This window comes from Cervus elaphus, chromosome 22 (assembly GCF_910594005.1).
Source record: "Cervus elaphus chromosome 22, mCerEla1.1, whole genome shotgun sequence".
In the NCBI taxonomy this organism is placed as follows: Eukaryota; Metazoa; Chordata; class Mammalia; order Artiodactyla; family Cervidae; genus Cervus; species Cervus elaphus.
The window spans coordinates 29,683,826-29,708,485 of NC_057836.1; the positions used below are offsets into that span (position 1 = coordinate 29,683,826).

The 24,660-nt window shown below is 38.2% G+C and overlaps 1 long non-coding RNA gene and 1 other non-coding gene across 3 annotated transcripts in view; one reads left to right on the plus strand and one right to left on the minus strand.

Moving 5' to 3' along the window:
* The window catches only part of LOC122680583, a 278,166-nt gene that overhangs the window by 219,012 nt on the left and 34,494 nt on the right, over positions 1-24,660 (plus strand). The gene's annotated exons all lie outside the window — the stretch shown is intronic.
* LOC122680895 lies at positions 20,443-20,544 on the minus strand. Its single transcript, XR_006336813.1, has one exon. It is a non-coding gene; the product is annotated as a U6 spliceosomal RNA (small nuclear RNA).

A 24,660-nucleotide genomic window follows, 5' to 3' on the forward strand; every position in this document is an offset into this window, starting at 1 on the left:
AAATAAGGAATTTATCTAAGGCAGTAGAAGTAGAAAAAAAGAGTCTAAGTACCAGGAATATTAAAGAGGTCAACTCTCCTGATCTTTGGGACTAATTATAAATGGTCTCTGAGGAAGACAGAGCAGCCTCAGAGGGCTTCCTGATTTATGACATGGGTGACTTGATAGATTATGCTGCTGTTCACTTATGTTTAAAATACAGAAAAACCGGTCATAGGTGGAGGTGGGAGAACAAAATGTAATTCTGCCCAATGTGAAAAGTGCAAGCTTTCTAGACATACAAACTCAAGTCCACTTCTAGGTTTCCTTGGCTGTGTGACTTTGGAAAAGTTGTAGAAATCAAGTCAGCTGAGAGAGAGATCAAATAGCCTCTTCAGGACTAGATACAGTAATCAAGTTACTTAATGAAACATTGAATAACTGAATTAGCATTAACATTAACAAGATTCTTCTGTTGAGCCTTTGACACTAGTTAGTATATATCCAGAATATTTTATATATATATCTATATCTATATATATATACATAAATATATACATATATGCACATCTTCACCAGCAAACTCTGTAGACTCAAATTTAGAGAATTTCAATTCTGATTGTCTTTGGAAGCCTTAATTAACTAACTATTTGGCACATGACAAAATCACTAATGTCCATGTTAATATCAGCAGATAGGTGTGATATAAACATATTTAAATAAATCTATATAATCTCCAGAGGAGTAGTAAACAAAATGAGTTATGGTTTTAAAAGATATTTTAGTTACAGGGCTATATAGGACCGTAAATTTGATTCTTGCCCTCAAGCGAGGACAAGGCAGATGAACAAAACACAGATACCCACAGAGATACCCACAGAGAACAATACAAGGAAACCAGGAAATTACATTCCTAAAATAATTTTTCTTTTTTCCAGTAACTATAGTAGAACAGGTAAAAGAAATAAGACTACTGTTTAAAAGTATTTGTACAAAAAGTCACTACAAAGTCAACATTTAAAGCAGCTAACGTGGAAGGATTTGTCCTGAATGCCTGTTTGATGAGGCTGGAGCAGGGAGTGGAGTTCTCATTAAGTTGGTGGCACCTGGATAAAGAGAACTTTATAGGAGAGTAGATTCATTTTAATTGCAACAGACTCCTGCGGAAAAAGACATAGGTCACTGAAGTTCTCTAGGTTATCCATGACTTTGAGGCTAGGCTCCTAGGCGAAGCAATCATTTTATTTCATTAATTCTCCTTAAAAATAAACTTAGCCTGTATTCTCTGGAAACAAAAGCTCAAATTGTGTTTTCCAGAGGAAGTGAATGTGTATGCTATGAATTCATCTGTCTGGAAGTCTGGAAAATGTTACTGAATGTGGTAAACATTTATCAATTTCAAAAACAACAGAAAAGAACACAATGTCAGCAGTGAGTGAAATAAAATCTCTTAGGAAAGATATTACTTTTTAGCACCTATTGATGACGCTGAATTTGCTACAAACAGAATAATGATTCCAGCATGTAATAGGGCTTCCCAGGTGGCACAGTGGTAAAGAATCCTCCTGCCAACACAGGAAGTGCAAGAGACGTGGGTTCAATCCATGGGTTGAGAAGATTCCCTGGAGTAGGAAATGACAACCAGCTCCAGTATTCTTGCTTGGAAAATCCCACAGACAGAGGAGCCTGGCAGGCTATAGTCCAGGGAATAGCAAAGAGTCAGACATAACTGAGCGTTATGCACACATAATTGTGTGCTTGTGCATACACACACCCCCACACAAATAGGATCTTCACATATTCATTGAATTAATGCAGTATTTTGGAAAATAAGTAAAGTAAAATATTAACTTAAGTGTGTGATGTTTAACCGTTATTTATCCATAGGAGTCTGTTCTTTGGCTTTCATCCTTTGTATTCAGTCATGATTTTTATTCAGACCTTAGTCATTGCTTGATCTCATGTTTCAGAATTTATGGCTTATTTGGTATGATGCATTAGAAAGACACCTTGCATTTATAATCATGCATTTATGTCAGAAATCTATGGTTAGTTTATCAAATACCAAAAATGACTTGTCATTTTCTTTTTGTTTCCATGTGTAAAGGCTTTTCCTTCTTTTTCCTTGCTCCAAATGGTAAAGGCTATAAATCTGGTATGACATGGGTATATATATGTAAGTAAAGTGTGTATTTGTGTGTGTATACATGTTTTCTAGGTTGAATAAGTCCATGTAACTCTTTATACTTATTGATGTCTTTGGATACTTAAGGAATGTTCTAAGCAATCATTTTCTAGTGAGGTGACTCAATTTCTAGAAGAGGAAATGAGATTTTTGTTTGTCCCATACAGAGTTGATAAATTATGTTTTGTTGAATAGTTTATTTAAACTACACCAACACTACCTCTGGATTTAGGGATTTAAAATATTATGTCATCTTCATACTGAATGTTCTCAATATTGAAAATGAAATTTCAGAAAATAATCTGTAAGTTTCTAGTTTGTGAGGTATATAGCAGTAATTTTTACTGTTTCTGAAAGAGCAGTTTTATTTACCATGTGACTCTTATAGTCACACGTCATCCATTCATTTAAGTGTATATTCCTTTTAGGGTATATTATTCTTTCCTGTAAGACAAGCTAGGCAAAATGAGAACAAACAGTGGTTAATTTCATTTTAGTATGATTCTAATATCAGGAAGCATGAGAGACATTGAAATGGGGAGGAAGAAAAATAACCTTGTTTGAGAGTTGTTTGACGAACTAGGAAAGTGTATTTGAAATCACAGGGGGCTGTGAAATCAGTAGTCACATATTTTTGTTCCCAGCTTCTTCTCAAAATCTTACTTCTCAGAACCAGGAATTGAAGGTAAATTTGCCAAAGCAAGTGGCCCTTGCTCTCTAGCCTATTGGTCTCATAAAATTATGGATAGAGCTTAAATTGCAGAGTGTTCTAAATAATTGGGTTTTGTAACAAATTTTCATACCCTGAAATTCTGCGATTTCACAATAGAACCCCTTGAAATTGTTTTGAAAAGGGCATATTCATATTCATGTTTACATATGATGTCTTAAGTTAATAGTAAGTAGTTGACAAAAGGAAGTGTTTGACCATAACTATGTCTACAGCTGTCTTTGTATAACCAAGGTTATGCTGGGATTTCAATATAAATGTGACTATAGATATATAAATTTGCAGTTATTATAGATTTAAATCATAGATCCTCTTCCTAATGTACAACCTGGGGAGGAAAATAACTAAACAACCATACCCTGTGATACTGTGAGATAATATGAACCTGTTTGGTTTTTCCCCCTGGTTCCTGGTACAGAGCTCTTTTGTTGTTCAGTCACTCAGTCATGTCCGACTCTTAAAACTCTTGAAATTTACTGAGGGGGTGAGCTCATAATAAGCTCCTTTTATCCATATCTGAGTTTAAGCTAGTTCAGTAACTCTTGGTGGACCACTGGATAGCATCAGAAACGGGGCTGGTTGCTGGGGGAACCAACCACATGACCGGAGGACTGGAACTTTCAGCATTCATATTTCTTCTCCAACCTTTGGGAATGGAGAAGATTTAGAGATCAAATTAATTACCTACCACAAATGATTTAATCAATTTTGCCTACATGATAGAACTTCCATAAAAGCCCTAAATAACCGGATTCAGAGCGTCTTCAGTTTGGTGAACATATCTTGGTGCTGACAACGTGGAGTGTACCCAGAGAACCTGAAAGCTCTGTGAACTTGACCCTATGCCTTGCCTGTTCCCAAATTGTATCCATTATAATCAACATGTAATAGTAAGTAAACTACTCCGGAATTCTGTGAGCAAATCATCAAATGTTGGGAGGGTATTGTGGGAACCCTTGATTGATAATTTGTTGGTTAGAAGGAGGGAAGGATTTGTAACGGGTGTCTAAAGTGGGGTGACAGCCTTGTGGGAACCTGCTTTCAGTTCAGTTCAGTTCAGTCACTCAGTCGTGTCTAACTCTCTGTGACCCCATGAATCGCCCCATGCCAGGCCTCCCTGTCCATCACCAACTCCCAGAGTTTACTCAAACTCATGCCCATCGAGTCCGTGATGCCATCCAATCATCTCATCCTCTGTCATCCCCTTCTCCTCCTGCCCCCAATCCCTCCCAGCATCAGGGTCTTTTCTGATGAGTCAGCTCTTCCCATGAGGTGGCCAAAGTATTGGAGTTTCAGCTTCAGCATCAGTCCTTCCAATGAACACCCAGGACTGATCTCCTTTAGGATGGACTGGTTGGATCTCTTTGCAGTCCAAGGGACTCTCAAGAGTCTTCTCCAGCACCATAGTTCAAAAGCATCAATTTTTCGGCACTCAGCTTTCCTCACAGTCCAACTCTCACATCCACACATGACCACTGGAAAAACCATAACCTTACCAGGTGGACCTTTGTTGGCAAAGTAATGTCTCTGCTTTTTAATATGCTATCTAGGTTGGTCATAACTTTCCTTCTAAGGAGTAAGCGTCTTTTAATTTCATGGCTGCAGTCACCATCTGCAGTGATTTTGGAGCCCCCCCAAAAATAAAGTCTGCCACTGTTTTCACTGTCCCCCCATCTGTTTCCCATGAAGTGATGGGACCAGATGCCATGATCTTAGTTTTCTGAATGTTGAGCTTTAAGCCAACTTTTTCACTCTCCTCTTTCACTTTCATCAAGAGGCTTTTTAGTTCCTCTTCACTTTCTGCCATAAGGGTGGTGTCATCTGCATATCTGAGGTTATTGATATTTCTCCTGTCAATCTTGATTCCAGCTTGGGTTTCTTCCAGCCCAGCGTTTCTCATGATGTGCTCTGCATACAAGTTAAATAAGCAGGGTGACAATATACAGCCTTGACGTACTCCTTTTCCTATTTGGAACCAGTCTGTTGTCCCATGTCCAGTTCTAACTGTTGCTTCCTGACCTGCATACAGGTTTCTCAAGAGGCAGGTCAGATGGTCTGGTATTCCCATCTCTTTCAGAATTAACCTGTGTGGTCTGCACCAACTCCAGGTTAAGTTATAGGACACCCTATTGGTGTTCAGAGAGTTGAAGAGTTGAATGGTGTTGGGGAAAAACTCCCATGCTAATGGTGTCAGAAGTGTTGTGAGTAGGACTGCATGCCTCCTCCCACCACTGCACACATCCAAGTAATAACCAAATCCTGTCAATTCTTCCTTAAACATTTCATAAATCAGGCTATTCCTTTTATTTTCTATTTCTACAGTCACTGTCCTGCTTCAATCCCTTATCACCTCTGCCCTAGACAAGACTTTACACAGTCAATATAAATTCTCCCTTCCCATATGTTACCTCTTTTGCTTAGAACATTTTCTTCCTCTATCATTTCATGGCAAATAGATGGAGAAAAAGTGGAAACAATGACAGATAATATTTTCTTGTGCTCCAAAATCACCACGGATGGTGACTGCCGTCATAATAGATTAAGACGCTTACTCCTTGGAAGGAAAGCTACGACAATCCTAGACAGCATATTAAAAAGCAGAGACATCACTTTGCCGACAAAGGTCTGTATAGTCTAAGCTATGGTTTTTCCAGTAGTCATGTACAAATGTAAAAGTAGGACCGTAAAGAAGGCTGAGAGTCAAAGAATTGATGCTTTCAAACTGTGGTGATGGGGAAGACTCTTGAGAGTCCATTGGACAGCAAGGAGGTCAAACCAGTCAATCCTAAAGGAAATCAACCCTGAATATTCATTGGAAGGACTGGTGCTGAACCTGAAGCTCCAATACTTCGGCCACTTGATGTGAAGAGCCAACTCATTGGAAAAGACTCTGTTTCTGGGAAAGATTGAAGGCACGAGGAGAAGGTAATGACAGAGGATGAAATCGTTGGATGGCATCATGGACTCAATGGGCATAAGTCTGAGCAAACTCCAGGAGATGGTGAAGAACAGGGAAGCCTGGTGTGCTGCAGTCCATGGGCTCTCAAAGAATTGGACATGACTAAGTGACTGAACAGCAGCAACCTCAACAGTAACTTGTTGGAGATCACTTGCCCATTTAAAACGTTCCGCATTGGGCCTCCCTGGTGGTCCTTGGTTAAGAATCCACCTTGCAATGCAAGGGACTAAGGGACACCAGTTTGATCCCTGGTCTGGGAAGATCCCACATGCAGTGGAGCAGCCAAGCCAGTGCACCACAGCTAGTGAAGCCCACGAGTCTCAGAGTCCATGCTCACAACAAGAGAAGCCACTGTAATGAGAAGCCTGTGTACTGCAGCTAGTGAGTAGCCCCAGTTCACCACAACTAGAGAAAGCCTGTGTGCAGCGACAAATACCCAGTGCAGCCATAAATAAACAAATAACAGATAAAATATATTATTAAAAAAAAAACAACAAGTGTTCAGCACCCTTACCATCTCAGCTTCCTTTTATTTCCTCAGAGGAAGCACATGAGGGTGGAAGGGATGATAGCTGTTTCTTTAGGTGGAAGGTCACACACTGGCAGACATATGGGTCTTACCTGGGCTTTGGTGATCTGGTATAAGTATGACCCAGTGTTAGCTAGGGTAAGATGCATCTTTATCTCTCCAGAGCTGGGATCATAAAGTGAGCCAAGAGGAGTCATTGCTCTAAAAATAATACTTAACAAGCTGTCATTTGCATCTGAAAAGGGAGGCTAAAGCCCTATGCTCTCTAGGAAGCTTGAAGACAGTATTAGCAATCCTTACAAGACTTGTCTTGCTCAAACACTAAATATTCTTGCATGCATGCTAAATCACTTCAGTTGTGTCCAACTCTGTGTGACCCTATGGACTATAGCCTGCCAGGCTCCTTTGTCCATGGGATTCTCCAGGCAAGAATACTGAAATGGGTCACCATGCCCTCTTTCAGGGGATCTTCCCAACCCAGGGATCAAACCCGTATCTCCTGAGTCTCCTGCATTAGCAGCCAGAATCTTTACTACTGAGCCACCAGGGAAGGCAGGCGGGTTCTTTACTACTAGGGCCATTCTAGTGTCATATTAAAAGTGCCCCATGGGCAAAATAAACATTTTACTGTGATATAATGTAATCTTTTAAAACCTTGATTTCACAATCTAAATTTAAAATATATTTTAAGATGTATGTGCCTCTACCTTTAAATATGAGCATTAATATTTAGAACAGCAAGGTAGAGATTAATACTATGTGTATAAGAGAAGACACATGGAAGCCAAAAATCAGCTGCTTGAAGTGTGCTGACTGCTGATTAACTGTGTTAACTGACAAGATTAATATTTTTCATTATTTCATGGTTTAATTAATTGAAAATGAACTAATTGATTTTTTGAAGTTTAAACGTGTGATTCAAGATTGAAATTTTCTAAATTGAACTTATACATCTTTGGTAATCCTGAACAGAATCAGAAAATATTGGTACAAATGAATCTCCTATCAATCCTATAGGGCCATGTGAGGCTAAATCAGTGTGGCTGCTGTTTTTAATTGGATGTTACTTCTCCGTAAATGGTGGTAAAACTCATAGTAATACAGAACTTGAGCTGCGCTGTGTTCAGTGGTTCAGTTGTGTCCGACTCTGTGACCTCATGGACTGTAGCACCACAGGCTCCTCTCTCCATGGGATTTTCCAGGCAAGGATACTGGAGTGGGTTGCCATTTCCTCCTCCAGGGAATCTTCCTGACCTAGGGATGAAAGCTGCATCTTCTGCATCTCCTGCATTGACAGGAGTGAAGTTAAATTTTTAAAATAAAAATATGCAGCCTACACGGAGACACCCTTCCACTGTATTAGGAGGAAACTGACAAGTTAAAGGAGATTACTCATGGGCACATCCCTGGGAGCCTCTCTAATTGTTAAATAGCTTCTCCTTATAGATTTTTCATTGTGACTCTAGGAGGAGTAGATGTAGCTAAACTCTAAAGCTCAGTGGGCAGCTGAGACCAACAAATCTAATAAGGGACTGATTCACCATGTCTGTGTCCGTCAAGGTCTGCTTGGCTTTGTATCCAGATAATACCATTTCCTCTCCATTGTTTGACTGGTATCCTTTCTGAAGCACAGCCATGTTACCTCCTGTCCTTCCAGCTCTATCACTCTGCTCTTTCTTTTTCACTCTAATGATGGAGATAATACTTTGGAAAATTCAAATATGCATTCTTTTCTAGCTTTCCAAGTCTATGACATTTATTCTAGTTGGCCCAAGAATTCATCCCACCTGGAGAATATTAAGACATGTTGCAAGTAGGATGATGTCATAACTTTTGACATGGAAAATAGGATTTTTCCAATTCCTTAAGTTTCCGTTCAGTGTATCAAGAACACTGGTGGATAAAGGGAAGGAAGATGTTAGCAATTCATCCAGAAATGTGTGTCTGTAGTTTTTTTCCTTGGACTGCTACTCAAAGACGTAAAAGAAAGTAAGCAAGTGAGGGTAAATGAGGTCAGAATTGACTCTTTGTGTCCGCTTCTCATTTGAGACTCAGCCTTATATGCTCCTCCTCACATGACTTTATAAAGGAAATATTATTATTTTTCTCATTTTAAAAATTGAGGCATGTAGAAGTGAGCAATTTGCTTGAAATTATACAGATGGCAAAGTCCTGGGCTTGAACCCAGGACAGTCTGACTAGTCACTTCTCACAATACCATGCTATCAGTAAGCATTTCTGTGCTGTCTCTGTAAACATTGTGCACATTAAAAAAGTTAAAGTAGTAAAAACTAAAAGTCAATAAAATTCTGATACTTTGCACTTATGGAATAAATGAGTTTCTGTTTGCATTGTTAATGTCGTATCAGAGTATGACGCTTGCTATGCTGGCTTAGCAGTCTATTTAGTTCAGTTCAGTTCAGTTCAGTCGCTCAGTTGTGTCCGACTCTTTGCGACCCCATGAACCGCAGCACGCCAGGCCTCCCTATCCATCACCAACTCCCGGAGTTTACTCAAACTCATGTCCATCCAGTCGGTGATGCCATCCAGCCATCTCATCCTCTGCTGTCCCCTTCTCCTCCTGCCCCCAATCCCTCCCAGCATCAGGGTCTTTTCTAATGAGTCAGTCTATTAAAACCTCCTAAACTTTTGAGTGGAAATAAAGATTTAATATGTAACTTGAACTTCTGTGTTATCTTGCTAAAAAACAAGTTTGAGTTGTACTTTTGTTCAGTTGCATCCAAACTAAAAAAAGCATTTTGTTTTTCTCTTGTGTGAATCTCTTGAACTGTTTTGTTATTATTGATAATCACAAATGTTAATATAATTTCTCATCTAAACTTATCAAGTACCATAAACTTCTACAGATCTTTAATTTCTTTCAGCCTGTCAGGAAGTAAATTAATTGCAACAATAGGTATGCTCTTTGAAACTCTTTTAAACAGGGTACTTTGTCCATATTCCAGCCATTCCCTTAGAGATGGTATAAATATTTAAAAATTGTTTTGGGAACCAAACTCTTTATATGTAGGTGTATTTTGAGTCTTCGTGTAATTTAATCCCACCGTCCAACAGAATATAAACTCTCTCTCTCTCAACTAGATGTTATCTTCACTTTTAGGTGCTTAGCTCTTCATTTACATGTTTTAAAGGATTATTTCATAGTAGTTTATTTGAATTAAATAAGACACTTTTCACATCAGCTTTTAAAATTTGATGGTTTCACTCTCTTTTATTTATTTCTTTGCCGACTTGATGTCTCTGGTGTAAGGCTTGCTTTTGCTTGTAAACCTACAGTGTTACCAGTTAAATAATGTTACTGTTCAAGTCATGTTAACCACTCTGGATTAAAAATGCTCCTGAGCAGTTTAGCAGTGGTTGTGAATCATTGAAATTTGGAAAAATATTCAGCACCATGAGACAGTTGCATGGCATATGGTGGATCTGGTATTTAATGTACAAGATCCTGGTTAGAAAATGAAGGTGGTTCGGCGGAGAATGGACAGTGTCTGTGTGGGTGAGTACTTTTACTGTTCACCTGGAAAGATCACAATATTGTTAATCGGCTATATCTCAATACAAAATAAAACATCTTTTAAAAAAGAAAAAAAAAATGAAGGTGAACCCCTTGTACAATTTCATGCATAAGATAGCATCAAGCAGAGGGAGGAAAAAGGGAAGAGTGGGGAATATGCAAGTCCTAATTTCCCAGAAAAATGGGGGGAGGCAAAATTTAACTCTGAGGAAAGTGATAAGGAACAATTACATTAAATCAGTTATACAAAACAAGTCACACTTTTTACTGTAATTTTATAGAGTGGATTTTTTTTCAATATCCTATTTGATAAAAGAAAGTAAATTTTATGGTCAACTTAATGCATCTTTCTTAATCAAACACTCAAGTAGTGCCTTTTTTTCTTCCTGGTTGATGTTAGCTGCCTGAGCTAACATATTTGTCTGTTGTCTCACTTTCAAAATATTATTATTCCCTTTGGTAGGAATCTACTTGTAATTCATAAATTGAAATATTTCTTGTCTTTCATTCTAATGTAATTAGTCAATTATTTAATAACTCAACATGCATGTACTTTTATTATCACCAGTCACTTGCTATTTTGGACATGGTTCATTTGTTTTTTTCCCTAGGTATCTGTGATTATGTGAAAATGATGTCAGAAAAAGATTGTGCTTTCATTTTTCAGAAAAAAATCTCCAAGCATTGGACTGGAGAATCATGCTGTTGTCAGTAGCAGTCATAGCTGAAAGTTTCATCATTTCCAATAAATAATCTGGGTGACCATAATTATATAGGATCTAGAAAAGATTGTTAAATTTATGAAAATAAGTTAAGGACTATGCATCACATAGGATTAGATTTGTCTGCAACTGATAGAAATCTACAAATGGCAATGTTGTAAGCCACATGGGGGTTTTCTGTCTCAGGCAAACAGAATCTTAGTGTTACCTGTCCAGGGTTGGCATGATGCCTGCATAGTCATTGGGGATCGAAATGCCGTCTCTCGCTGTTGGGCCATAGTCACTATGTGGCTTCCATGCTGTGGTCACCTGTGACCCATCAAACTGCAGTCTCTTATTTATTGAAGATGGAAATGGCAACCCATTCCAGTATTCTTGCCTGGGAGATCCCATGAACAGAGAAGCCTTGTGGGCTATAGTCCATGGGGGTCTCAAGAGTGGGACGTGACTTAGTAACTAAACCTCCACCACCACCTCTTATTTATGGCCCAGCCAGTGAAAAAGAGGAACCCCAAAAGGACAAACCTCAACTATGAAGGAGGGGGAGGAATATATGTCAGGGACAATTTCCAATCTCGGTCACAAAATTATTGACCCAAATTATCTCAAACCTAAAGGTACAATACTGAGTTTTTAAAAACACTGATATTAATATTTTTGATGGTAAAACTATGGCACATTTAGCTATTTAAACCAATTATCGTACCAAATAATTTAGATATAAGAAAAGACATTTATAAGACAAGGTGTTGTAGAGAAAAAGTTAGAAAGAGAGCCCTAGAAACATGAAGTACAAGAAAGATATGAAATATACTTTAAATTATTGATTTTTTAACATATATTTTGTAGGAAAACTGTGCTCTTAAAGGACCAAAACTTTACTCAGGAGAGGTTGAACAAAATAGAGTAACTAAATTTTGTCTTTAAAAGAATATGAAAGTGTTAGTTGCTCAGTCATGTCTAGCTGTTTGCTACCACATGGACTATAGCATGCCAGGCTCCTCTCTCCATGGAATTCTCCAGGCAAGCATACTGGAGTGAGTAGCTATTCCGTTTTCCAGGGGATCTCCCCAACCCAGGGATTGAACCTGAGTCTCCCACATTGCAGGCAGATTCTTTACCATCTGAGCCACCAGGGAAGTGGAATACATTTCTTTAAAAAAAAGTTGTTTAATATTAGAAGGCTGTGATATGTCTATGAGGGCAGGAATTTATATTTTGTCCACAGTTATATTCTTGGCATCTGCAAAACTGCCTCCTACAAAGTAGTGTTAAATACATGTTTGTTGAGTTATCAAAGGATTGATTATTTATATTAGCCTGAAAAACAAGAAATATAAATTGCAAGTAGATTCCTAGAAAAGGGAATACATTCTATACTAACAAAAACAAAAACAAAAAAAACAAAAATGACACAGTAAATGAGATCACTTCCTCAATTTATTTAATAATATATTATGAGAAACCTCTAAGAAAAGAGCTATTTAAGTATATATGAGACTCACTGGAAATGTCAATATATCCTAATTTCAAAGCTCCCAAATTTCATCAAAGTAGGAAAAGTGGTGGGCATCAACTTACATAGAATGTAAAAACTCTGATTGCTGTGGCCAAAACTTCCAACACTATGTTGAATAGTAGTGGTGAGAGTGGGCACCCTTGTCTTGTTCCTGATTTCAGGGGAAATGCCTTCAATTTTTCACCATTGAGGGTGATGCTTGCTGTGGGTTTGTCATATATAGCTTTTATTATGTTGAGGTATGTTCCTTCTATTCCTGCTTTTTGGAGAGTTTTAATCATAAATGAGTGTTGAATTTTGTCAAAGGCTTTCTCTGCATCTATTGAGATAATCATATGGTTTTTATCTTTCAATTTGTTAATGTGGTGTAGTACATTGATTGATTTGCGGATATTCATATACACCATGGAATATTACTCAGCCGTTAAAAAGAATTCATTTGAATCAGTCCTAATGAGATGGATGAAACTGGAGCCCCTTATACAGAGTGAAGTAAGCCAGAAAGATAAAGAACATTACAGCATACTAAAGCATATATATGGAATTTAGAAAGATGGTAACGATAACCCTATATGCAAAACAGAAAAAGAGACACAGAAGTACAGAACAGACTTTTGAACTCTGTGGGAGAAGGTGAGGGTGGGATGTTTCAAAAGAACAGCATGTATACTATCTATGGTGAAACAGATCACCAGCCCAGGTGGGATGCATGAGACAAGTGCTCGGGCCTGGTGCACTGGGAAGACCCAGAGGAATCGGGTGGAGAGGGAGGTGGGAGGGGGGATCGGGATGGGGAATACGTGTAAATCTATGGCTGACTCATATCAATGTATGACAAAACCCACTGAAATGTTGTGAAGTAATTAGCCCCCAACTAAAAAAAAAAAAAAAAAAAAAGAATATAAAAACTTTTCAGCAGCAAATCACAAGAAAAGACAGGAGCTGGCCAGCAACAGTCATGAAATGGTGGGAAATGTAATGAAGTAGGTGCTGAATTTAAGGAAGAAAAGCAAAGAAGTACATGCCCTTATCGTTATGTATGTTGTTTGAACTTATAAGTTGTAATGTTTTCTGAATAAGTGAAAATGTGAAAAGCCCTCAAGTCTGCCATGTCTTTATATGACACTACTCATGAATATGCAAAAGGATGAATAATTCTTAAAATATGTAAGCAGAACAAAAGCACTAGGAGTGGGCTAAGAAAGATATAAAACATGGGTTGATGTGTTCTTATTCTTCATGTAATTGAGACACATCTAGAGATTACTGAATTTTCTAATATGCAGGTGACTGGTAAATCAAGTATGTGTCTGACAGGTTCCAAATTTAAAACTATAATTTTTAAAAACTGTGTTTTTTAAAAAAAATTCTGTTATTAGAATTCTTTCTCACAAGCAATAAACAAATTTTACTTACAGAATCCTTTTTCATTGCCTTCAAAAAAGAAACATTATTTTACATTTTGTCAGAGAAAGATGATAAATATTTTAAATGGATTTGGGAAGAAGGGACAAAATATATCACAGACTCATCTTCAAAGCTTTCAAAGAACACATACCTCTTCTTTTTTTTTCCATTTATTTTTATTAGTTGGAGGCTAATTACAATATTGTAGTGGTTTTTGCCATACATTGACATGAATCAACCATGGATTTACATGTGTTCCCCATCCTGATCCCCCCTCCCGCTTCCCTCTCCATCCCATCCTTCTGGGTCTTCCCAGTGCACCAGGCCCGAGCACTTGTCTCATGCATCCCACCTGGGCTGGTGATCTGTTTCACCCTTGATAGTATACTTGTTTCAGTGCTATTCTCTCAGAACATCCCACCCTCACCTTCTCCCACAGAGTCCCAAAGTCTGTTCTGTACATCTGTGTCTCTTTTTCTGTTTTGCATATAGGGTTATCGTTACCATCTTTCTAAATTCCATATATATGCGTTAGTATACTGTATTGGTCTTTATCTTTCTGGCTTACTTCACTCTGTATAATGGGCTCCAGTTTCATCCATCTCATTAGGACTGATTCAAATGAATTCTTTTTAATGGCTGAGTAATATTCCATGGTGTATATGTACCACAGCTTCCTTATCCATTCATCTGCTGATGGGCATCTAGGTTGCTTCCATGTCCTGGCTATTATAAACAGTGCCGCGATGAACATTGGGGTGCACGTGTCTCTTTCAGATCTGGTTTCCTCAGTGTGTATGCCCAGGAGTGGGATTGCTGGGTCATATGGCAGTTCTATTTCCAGTTTTTTAAGGAATCTCCACACTGTTTTCCATAGTGGCTGTACTAGTTTGCATTCCCACCAACAGTGTAAGAGGGTTCCCTTTTCTCCACACCCTCTCCAGCATTTATTGCTTGTAGACTTTTGGATAGCAACCATCCTGACTGGCGTGTAATGGTACCTCATTGTGGTTTTGATTTGCATTTCTCTGATAATGAGTGATGTTGAGCATCTTTTCATGTGTTTGTTAGCCATCTGTATGTCTTCTTTGGATAAATGTCTGTTTGGTTCTTTGGCCCATTTTTTGATTGGATCATTTATTTTTCTGGAAGTGAGCTGCAGGAGCTGCTTGTATATTTTTGAGATTAATCTTTTGTTGCTTTGTTTGCTATTATTTTCTCCCATTCTGAGGGCTGTCTTTTCACCTTGCTTATAGTTTCCTTTGTAGTGCAAAAGCTTTTAAGTTTCATTAGGTCCCATTTGTGTATTTTTGCTTTTATTTCCAATATTCTGGGAGGTGGGTCATAGAGGATCTTGCTGTGAATTATGTCGGAGAGTGTTTTGCCTATGTTCTCCTCTAGGAGTTTTATAGTTTCTGGTCTTACATTTAGATCTTTAATCCATTTTGAGCTTATTTTTGTTTATGGTGTTAGAAGGACAAAGAACACATACCTCTTCAAAATGTCTTGTGCCACAAATTTTTCTTATTTCAGAAATGAATACTTAGAGAAAGGAACTCTGTGATAATCATTGAGAATATAGTTATTTCTTTTTTGTTTCTGCTACTCTCTGTGCCTGGAAGAGGACCTGGTACATAGTAGATGCTCAATAAATAGATAATGTATGATTGATTGAATAACTGACTAAAAAGTTGATTAGATGCTTATATAATCCTGGAACTTCAATTTACTGGAATTCTGCAAAGTTTACCTTCATCTATGAGTGTATCCACATAATCAGCTTTTGCAGTTGATGTATTTAAAGTGATATTCATAATAACTCTCAGAACTGGCACTTAAATATTTTGAATTGGCCAATTGTTCCAGCAAGAGCAGATGACTCATTTCCACTCCACTTTATCCTGAAGATTACTTTTAAAATACCACAGAGAAATATATTAGTGACTGGCATTGATGGATATTGGGAAATAATTGGTAACCAAATTTATGGAAGCAGAAGGGCTCAGTGGCACTGGGAAGAAATTTCCTAATCTGTGGAGAGAAAGTGATATTTCACTAATCTTGCCCTCTAAAAATTCTTTGCTGCAATTTCATACGTTCCCAAAATTCACATTTTAGATTGAAGCCCCTCACTTTTAACATATACTGCTTTGGTTATAAGTTGATGTGATGTTATCATCACTGCTGGGAATAATGTTCAGGAAATTAACATTATTTTATTAAAAGCTTCCAATATTATTCAAATTAATGATTGACTTGCAAGATTACTCTGAAACTTCCCATAAAACTTTCATTTTTTTTTAAAAGTCCTTATGTAGAGTAACTACTGCTCTGTGATTCCAGAGAATCACAACCTGATTTCTAAGCTTTCACATTCAGCCTACATAGGTATCTTGGGAATTGGGAGTGTAATAAGTGTTTTTAATTGATTGGAGAATTAAAATTTCATAATAGGACTGAATGATCAGTTTCTAAGAAGTGGTTTGCCAATTGACCTTAAAGGAAACCCAATAGAATTGTGGTGCAATTCTACTGAAATTATTCTCTCTAAGGTTACAGTGAAGGCTTTGCCAATTTTCCTCAGTTCTGATAATTTATAAAACCTCTGTTAATTTTTTATTATTTCATCTCCACTCTCCTCTGAGTTTTGTATCTTTCCTTTGTACCCTTCTCTCTGGCTGCTTTTACTTTTTACTTCACTTTGGATCTTCTGTTTTCTCCTGAGTCAGTATTTGTTAGTATTCACTTCCTGGCTCCCTATACATAATTTTAGGTTTTCAGTGTTCATTTCCTTGCTTAACTTCATCTTGCATCTGTGTCTGTGGCTTTACTAAGATTTATGAGCCCCTCTGCTCCTAGCGTGGCGTGGATCTCACCCAAGAGAGGGTAGCCTTCTACACCTCCCATCCTGCCACATTTCTAAATGTCAAACCTCTACTTTCATCCCTTCTCAGGATGCAGTTGAAATTCCTTAACATTTCCTATGAGGTTTTCCAGGATAGGGTCCAGGCTTACCTCTCCATGACCAAATTTTATCATTTACTCTCTAACAATATTGTTTTGGGGGCTTCCCAGGTGGCTCAGTGGTAAGCAATCTGCCTGCTGATGTAGGAGATGCAAGTTCGATCCCTGGGTCAGGAAGATCACCTCGAGATGGAAATGGTAACCCACTTTATTATTCTTGCCTGGGAAATCCCATGGACAGAGGAACCCAGCGGGCTACATTTCCATGAAACTGCAAGAGATTCAGACATAACTTAGCAACTGAACAACAGCAACATTGTGTTCAGTTCTTTAAATGCACTCTGTTCTTTCTCTGTCCATATGCTTCCCTGTGTGTGTACCACACCCTTCTCCCTAATGGGTAATGCCTTTTACCCGCAAGTCTTACTTTGCATATCCTTCCTTCAAAAGACCTTCACTGTCACCTTATGGCTTATAGATGGTAGAGCTACCTGCCTTTTGGCCTCTTGTACTTACTATCAGAGAATCCCTGATATCCCCTATTTTTTAATTATCTATTGACTTAATTTCCTACTGACTTCATTCCCTATTTCTGGAGGATAACACATGTGACTTGTTCTTTTTTTTTTTTTTCTTGTATAGAAAAATGCCAAGCATGAATTAAGCACCCAATTTTAAAAACTATTTTTATTTTTTAATTTATTTTTGGCTGTGCTGGGTCTTGGTTGCTGTGGGGGCTTTTCTCTAGTTGCAGTGCATGGGCTTCTCATTGCAGTGGCTTTTCTTGTTATGGAGCACAGGCCCTAGGCTTGTGGGCTTCAGTGGTTGCAGCATGTGGGCTCAATGGTTGCGGCACATGGGCTCTTGAGCACAGATTCAATATTTGTGGCACTCAGGCTAAGTTGCCCTGCGGCATGTGGGATCTTTCCAGATCAGGGATCGAACGCTATGGCTCCTGCATTGGCAGGTGGATTCTTTACCACTAAGCCATCAAGGAAGCCCCAATTTTTTTTTAATAAATAAAAAGTAGGTATTTTTTCATTCAGCATCAAAGTCCAAAGATTCAAAGCTATTAATATTTTCTTTCTGACTTGCCTCGATTTCTATGGATTTTCTCCAAATACTTGAATTTAGGATAACATAATAAAAGACATATAATTCATTTTAAACTAATTAAAATTTTATTTTTAAAATATAAAATTACCTTTGAGCATTGCTTTGACCATCCCCTATAAATTATACATATAACTCATTACCATTACTTCCTAAACAGTTTATAGTTATACATAATTTTTGGCCCAATGTATTATGAGGCTGTTTTTGAATTATTAACTAATCAGATCCTTTTAAAAAATATTTCTTTTGGAAATACTAGTTTTATTCTTTTGCAGAGAAAGACTAGAGGTAGCATATTTTTGACACTTTGGAATTTAAGTTTTTTGCAACGTATATATTGTTTTTAAAGAGTCATGTGCATTGGTTAATTTTCTATTGAAAGTTTCACAAAGTTTGATATATATAAAATTCTGAATTCATTTATTCTAATTTTTATGTGCTGTGTACTGTGGTTAGTTGCTCAGTTGTGTCTGACTTTTTGCAACTCCAAGGACTGTAGCCCTCCAGGCTCCTCTGTCCATGGATTCTCCAGGCAACAATACTGGAGTGGGTTGCCATGTCCTCCTCCAGGGGATCTTCCCAACCCAGGGAAGGGATTGAACCCAGGTCTCCCACATTGCAGGTGGATCTTTTACCTTCTGAGCCACCAGGGAAACCTAAATATAATCAGATATTTTCTATATAATTGATTAGGTGCTGAGAAATGTGTATAGAATTGGGCCTATGTCAAATTATCACTCAATTCCAAGAATTTGTCTTTCTGTATTTTGAAACATCTTAGGATTTTCATCTCTTATTACTTTCATGATTCCCTTTAACCACATTAAAAACAATCTTTCTATTCTACTTTGTTCAATTAACATAGCTGTCTCATTTTTCTCGATGCTCCCAAATGCACAGTCACCTACTGTTTTGTTTCATCTTTCCATGCTGTTTTGTTTTGGTGGTCTATCTTTTAAGTAGAGTTTATTTAATTTGGAGTGCTATGAAATGTCTTTTCCATTTCTCCTCAAGCCAAATGAGAGAGGATTCAAGGGGGCCCTTTAAGGAGATTGCCTTGTGTATTGCGGTCTGAGGCACAGATATTGCTGCTAGAAAAACCTGAAGTCTGGCTGCCTTAGGAACAGCTTGCTATTGCTGGAAGTCTTTGGAAGGAAGAATTCATTCAGGCTTCCTGGGGATGCCAGAGGGCCCACATGGAAGAGAAAGAATACCTGGAGCTACCTTGGAGGGGCTCTAGGCTCTTGAGAGAGTGGAATGGGCCTCAGAAAGTCAGGGTGAGGTCATCGATGTCCAGGCAGAGGAGACCACACTCATTTAAAGAGAGCAGCAGTGGGGGATCCCATTGCCAGTGATGGGACTCCATACAAAGTCCAAACACTGTCCAAGAGAAGAATCAGTCTTAAATTCCTGCCAAGCCAGGGTATACCAGTGCCAGATTCTACTGGTGACTGTAGCATATGCATTAAAGGAGAACTTTCTTGGCCTTCGCTCTTTCTAATATGCCTTCCTGAAATCTAGATGCTCTAGAACCAGCCAACCGATGGGAAGAAGGGCAGTGAGTGAGAAGAAGGGAGCTAGAAACCTCCCCACGCTAGCTTCCTCCCTAAGGAAGGGAGGGAGGGAGGAACTTTGAATTAAGTTTGGGAGTCTTGAGTATTTCTTGAGAGTGATCATTTAAGTACCCAAATTAAATAGTTTGTGAGTAAAGATGACTAGAGGAACTTTTTTCTGAGAGTGATCAAAAAAGTCATGACATCTGCTTAGATTTCTGCTTTGAATTAACCTCAGAGAACAGATTTGAATGGGCAGAGGGAAAAGAATAGCTTTATGTTACTCTTCTGGAGGCCTAGTCAATAGCTGCCAGTGACATTACAGTTTTCTCTGTGTGTATTTTCCCCAGATTGCTGGTTTTCTCAAATGCTGGTGTATATCGGAACACGTGGAGAACTCAGGACAAGCACAGTAGAGCAGGCTCACTGAAGAGGGTAGGCCTGAGCCTTTGGGTTTATGCCCAGTTCTTAGGTGACTCTGATTCCAATCAGAGTTTCAGAACCACTGTCTTGGATATGCTATAGTGGAAGAGTAGATGAGGCTGTCATAAGCTGCTTGCTTAATGCAAATTAAATCAAAATTCCCTCTGGATGCTACCTGTCATTCCTATGTTTCTCAAATTGCTGGTTCTTCCTATCTATATCTTAACAAACTTATTCCTGTGTCTCTTTCCTTTGCATCCTGAAGAGCTAGTGTTCTTATCACCATTCCATGATCATTCCATCATTTCATATCTAATTATATTTAGGAAGCCTCATATTTTGTTATAATCCTATGGATCACTGGTGACTCAGACAGTAAAAAGTCTGCCTGCAATGCAGGAGACCCAGGGTTGATCCCTGGGTTGAGAAGATACCCTGGAGAAGAAAATGGCAACCTACTCTAATATTCTTGCCTGGAGAATTCTGTGGACAGAGAAGCCTGGTGGGTTATAGCCAATGGTGTTGCTAAGAGTCACACAACTCGACTGAGTGACTAAGCATGCACTATGGATAGTCAGACAGTATAATCAGTGTCCCAGAAAAGGACATTGGCCTTGATACAGTGATCTCTTAATTAAGGAAAATTTCTCCCCTATTTTTTTAGATTTATTCTTTTCATTTTTGCCGTATAGCTTTCCATGTTAATATAAATTATTTTATAAAACCTACATAGTTTTCATTTAGGCTTTTTATTTTCATTTTCTGTTTCAGCTATTTTTTTTCATTCTTTTGTATTTATTGTTAACATCCTAATATTCATTAAAAATATGGAATGCTTCACGGATTTACACGTCAACTTTTGTCAGGGTCATGCTAATCTTCTCTGTATTGTTCCAGTTTTAGCATATGCACTGAGCAGTCACCCAGCCAACATTTTAGAAAATGCACTTGCTGTATTTATGGATGTATCATTGGATTTTGTGTTAGTTTTCTGTGGTTGCTGTAACAAATTACCATAAATGTGGTGTTTAAAAACAACAGAAATTTATCCTCTCACAGTTCAGGAGGCCAGAAGACCAAAATTGGTTTCATTGGGACCTAAATCAAGGTGCTACCAGGGCTGTTCACCTTTCAGGGGCTCAAGAGGAATACTCTGTTCCTTGCCTCTTTCGGCTTCTGTGGCTGCTAGCATGTCCTCGCTTTTCACCACATTGTCAACATTTTCAAATCTCTAAGCAAAATTTGAATTTACTGCTCATTGGCAGTTATTTACTTAGCATTTATATTACAACTATATGCCTAGCTTTTATATTGCATTAGCTATTATAAGTAATCTCAGGATGATTTAAAGGATGTACATAGGTTATATGCAAATACTACACCATTTTATATAAGGGTCTGGAGCATCCTCGGATTTTGATGTCTGGTGAGTTTTGTTTCCTTTTTTCTGGATGTCTGTCTCAGAATTCTCTCTCCTCTCTCGTATAAGGATATATGTGATACCATTTAGGGCCCATAAGAAAGATAAGAATAAGTTCTTCCTCTCAGTAGCTTTAACTTGATTGTATCTTTTGCCATGTAAGGTAATACATTTGTCCTTTGGTGTCTATTGTTGTTCAGTCACCAAGTGACTGAACTCTTTGTGACCCCATAGAATGCAGCCTGCCAGGCTCCCCTTTGCCCTTCACCATTGCCCAGAGTTTGTTCAAACTCATGTCCACTGAGTCAGTGATGCCCTCTGACCATCTCATCCTCTGTCGACCCCTTCCCCTCCTGCCTTCAACCTTTCCCAGCCTCAGGGTTTTTTCCAATGAGTCAGTTCTTCACATCAGTTGGCCGAAGTATTGGAGCTTCAGCTTCAGTCCTTCCAATGACTGTTCAAGACCAATTTCCTTTGGGATTGACTGGTTTGATCTCCTCGCAGTCCAAGGGACTCTCAAGAGTCCTCTCCAGCACCACAATTTGAAAGCATCACTTGTTTGGTGCTCAGCCTTCTTTATGGTCCAACTCTCACATCTGTGCATGACTACTGGAAAAACCATAGCTTTGACTAGACAGAACTTTGCAAAGTGATGTCTCTGCTTTTCAGTAAGCTGTCTAGGTTTGTCACAGCTTTTCTTTCCTGGCTGTAGTCACCATCTACAGTGATTTTGGAGCCCAAAAATACAAAGTCTGTCACTGTTTCCATTTTTTTCCCCACCTGTTACCATGAAGTGATAGGACCGGATGTCATGATCTTAGTTTTCTGAATGTTGAGTTTTAAGCTAGCCTTTTATCCTTGGGGTCTGTGGGGTATTAATTTCAGGACCCATCCCCACCAGACATCAAAATCTGAGGATGCTCCAGACCCTTACATAAAATTGTGTGGTATTTGCATATAACCTATGTACATCCTTTAAATCATCTTGAGATTACTTATAATAGCTAATACAATATAAATGCTAGGTATATAGTTGTAACATAAATGCTAAGTAAATAACTGCCAGTGAGCAGAAAATTCAAATTTTGCTTAGTGGAACATTCAGGATTTAAAAAACTATATTTTCAATCCATGAATGCACAACCCATGAATATGGAACCCATAGAAAGAGAGGATGTGAAGGACTTGCTATATTCATAGGTTCTAGGAATTGGGATTTGAGTGTATTGTCAGGGGCCATTTTTCAGTCTACCATAATTTGTATTGCTCTAATAGTAAAATGCTGCCTATGTAATATTCCACTGTGTAAATATATAAGCTTATTCATGTTGATGGGCATTTAGCTTTCTGCTGTTGAAAGTAGCGCTGTTATAAGATTCCTATCCATGTCTCCTATTGTACATATCTATGAATTTTTCTAGCATATATGCCTGCAAATCAAGTTGCTGGTCATAAGGTTTATGAATGTTTGGATTTTGGAGGTAATATAAAATTGTTTTCCAGAGTGATTTCTTTCAGATAACTTTACAACAGGAATGTATAAGAGACCTTGGAATTCCATGTCCTTCCTGACACTTGACATTGCGAGATTTTTTAAGTTATGCAAATTTAATGGCCATAACATGGTATCTCATTTGGGTCTTGACTTACCTTTTAAGTTATGCAAATTTAATGGCCATAACATGGTATCTCATTTGGGTCTTGATTTACCTTTCACTTGATTTACCTTTCACATGGTATCTCATTTGGGTCTTGATTATTAACAACGCTGACTATCATGTATTTCTTGTTTATATGCATTTTCAGTTCAGTTCAATCGTTCAGTTATGTCCAACTCTTTGTGACCCATGAATTGCAGCACACCAGGCCTCCCTGTCCATCACCAATGCCCGGAGTCCACCCAAACCCATGTCCATCGAGTCGGTGATGCCATCCAACCATCTCATCCTCTGTCGTCCCGTTCTCCTCTTGCCCCCAATCCCCCCCAGCATCAGGGTCTTTTCCAATGAGTCAACTCTTCGCATGAGGTGGCCAAAGTATTGGAGTTTCAGCTTCAGCATCAGTCCTTCCAATGAACACCCAGGACTGATCTCCTTTAGGATGGACTGGTTGGATCTCCTTGTAGTCCAAGGGACCATATGCATTTTATCTTTAACTAAATGTTTGTGTCTTTTATTTATAACAGTTTCTATATTGATTATCTTATTGTTTTCTTAAGAGTTTTAAAATATATATTCTTTTATTTATTTGCTTATTTTTAATTTTTGAATGTGATGTGTTTTTTTTTGCTGTGCTTGGGTGTCTTTAATTGTGGCAAGCAAGGGCTACTCTCTAGTTGTGGTGTGAAGGCTTCTCATTGCAGTGGCTTCTCTTGTTGCGAAGCACAGGTTCTAGGCAGGCGGGCTTCAATAGTTGCAGCACATGGGCTCAGAAGTTGCAGAATTTGGGCTCAGGAATTGTGTTACATGGATTTAGTTGCTCTGCTGCATGGCATGTGAGATATTTCCTGACCAGGGATTGAACCTGTGACCCCTGCTTTGCAGGAAAATTCTTACCCACTGTGCCACCAGGGAAGTCTAAGATATATTTTTTTATAGCAATTTTTCTTGTTACAGATGTCCATATGTCTTTTCCTGCATTAAAGTCCTCCCCTATTCACACCCCCTTCCCTAAGGTGTTTTTGAACAAAATTTCCTAATTTCGATACAGCAAAGTTTATTTTTATTTATTCTGTGTTTTTTTTTAAAGTAAGAAATCTTTCCCTACAGCAGGGTCTTAAATACTCACCTGTATTTTCTTCTAGAAATTTGATTTACTTTTTTGTATTTTCAATCCCTATTCTATTTAGAATTGATTTTTAAAAATTATGGCCAATACAGTATACTAACGCATATATATGGAATTTAGAAAGATGGTAACGATAACCCTATATGCAAAACAGAAAAAGAGACACAGATGTACAGAATAGACTTTGGGACTCTGTGGGAGAAGGCGAGGGTGGGATGTTCTGAGAGAACAGCATTGAAACTAGTATACTATCAAGGGTGAAACAGATCACCAGCCCAGGCTGGATGCATGAGACAAGTGCTCAGGGCTGGTGCACTGGGAAGACCCAGAGGGATGGGATAGAGAGGGAGGCGGGAGGGGGGATCCGGATGGGGAACACGTGTAAATCCATGGCTGATTCATGTCAATGTATGGCAAACACCACTACAATATTGTAAAGTAATTAGCCTCCAATGAATAAAAATAAATGGAAAAAAATTAAAAAATAAAATAAAATGCAAAAAAAATTATGGCCTGTGGTAGGGATCAAATTTGATCTTTTTCATAATGGAAATTTTTTTCAGCTTCATTTATTAAATAGTTTCTCTCTTCCTCACCTCTTTGTATATACCAAATTTTTTCCACACTGGACTAGCTCTGCCTCTGGGCTTCTATACTCTCGATCTACTCAACTGGTCAATTTCTCTATTACTATGTCAACCACTATCTTAATTATCAGAATTTCATCATTAAGTCCTGGTTGTTTAAATTCCTTAAAATAATTTTTTTAAGGTAAAAAAGATTTTTCATTGTATGATTTGTGAACTGAATGGGAAAGTGTTAGTTGCTCAGT